The sequence below is a fragment of the Octopus bimaculoides genome, chromosome 29, assembly GCF_001194135.2.
Source record: "Octopus bimaculoides isolate UCB-OBI-ISO-001 chromosome 29, ASM119413v2, whole genome shotgun sequence".
NCBI lineage: Eukaryota > Metazoa > Mollusca > Cephalopoda > Octopoda > Octopodidae > Octopus > Octopus bimaculoides.
The window spans coordinates 11,120,960-11,122,556 of NC_069009.1; the positions used below are offsets into that span (position 1 = coordinate 11,120,960).

The following is a 1,597-nucleotide window of genomic DNA, read 5'->3' on the forward strand; positions in this document are numbered from 1 at the left end:
TTGGAACAAACATGGATTACTACTGTAAGAATGAGACAGACTAATGATATTCCGCAGCCAATGTAAGATGTTATATATAAGAGGTGACTAATATCATGTTTGACATCCTGCAACAGAAACAAATAACAACGTATTAACTCCTTTTTCCATTCCTTCCTATGTCGGTCAATAATTACATAAGTTATGAGTGTATAAGATGTTGATGTAAAACGTGAGGTATGCGTAAGCTGCATTAATGAGAATATTATTAGTGATTGCATGTTGGATGGGAGACAGTTTCACCACATTCATCATGTATATATGAGCTGTATAAGTATAAGAATGAGATGTACCACCAGCTCATAGACCGGTGTTATTTCTTTCTCATTCCCTTAACACAAGGCTAATTAAAATAATTCTTCCACTAACACACCTTGATGTTGTATGATCAGTTTCTTTTACACTGAGCAGCAGCATTTTTTAACACGTAAGAGGACGTGTCTACTTCAGGTATACTTTGCCCATGGATACTATAGATTTTGAGTCATGCTGAGTGTTTGTTCGTCTCATTTTGGTTCAATATATGACACGAAATATGTGATGAATAAATATTTAGATACAGAAAGAAACGTGAAATTAAAATTATTTTGGTAACAAAAATTTACAGAAATGAAAATAATAATAAAGGCAAGTGAATTGATTCAGTAGATAAAGCTGACAATGATAGAAGCAACATCAGTGTGTTAGTAGATTAAATCTACAAGCAGCAGAAGCATTTCATAACTAAGAAGTAGTGGATACGTGTTCATTATTGATACAAAAATATCAACTGAAGAAATCCTATAAATGAGAAGAGACTTCATATAACAGGATCATGAAAAGACCAAGAGTTTAACATCTAACAGCCAACATGTTTATTGTGCTATGCAGGTCTATTATATCTTAAACATGTCTTTATCACCTAGACTACCATTCAGATGGTTTCAACACAATAGAGTTTACAACCAGGACACATGACTGTCTCTCTCAATCCCTTTCACATCAATGCTGAAGGAATTCTCATGTATTTTGTTGAGGATGATAGCTTGGAAAATTTAAAGGACACAATCCCAGGTTGAATCTAATAAACAACAGCAACTGTAACAAGAACAACAGAGACATTTTACAATATTTCAACCTCGCGTATTTACTAATAACCTACCATATTTACCACGATATCCACCATCTTGTAGTTGCTGAAATTATTAATGCAAAGACATAAGTAGCCCAATTACAGGTAATTAACAATTTGTCATAATCTTACCAACCATTAATATGGCAAAACTTGTCAGATGGTTACAGGAACAAAACATTTTCTCTCCAGGTACATACATGGATGTATTACAGCCTTTTGTTGACCAATGAGGATCCTGTCCAGGAGATTCATCCCAATAAACACACTGTGGGTTGAAGAGATTCTGAAAAAAATAACATTTTGGTAATTTATACAAATTACTTTGTAATTAAAATACAAGTAGTGAATCTTTGATAGTTTCATTAACAAAATATCAAAACAGATGATGCCCAACACTGTTTGTCTGCTATCGGCATTTTGAATCCAACATTACTGGTTGTGGCA

The 1,597-nt window shown here is 33.5% G+C and overlaps 1 long non-coding RNA gene across 1 annotated transcript; it reads right to left on the minus strand.

Annotated features, from left to right (window-relative positions):
- LOC128251259 (uncharacterized) lies at positions 1-1,517 on the minus strand. The gene is made up of 2 exons (XR_008267043.1): positions 1,287-1,517; positions 1-107 (listed from the first exon to the last, which is right to left on the minus strand). It is a non-coding gene; the product is annotated as an uncharacterized LOC128251259 (long non-coding RNA).
- Positions 1,518-1,597: the final 80 nt, after the last annotated feature.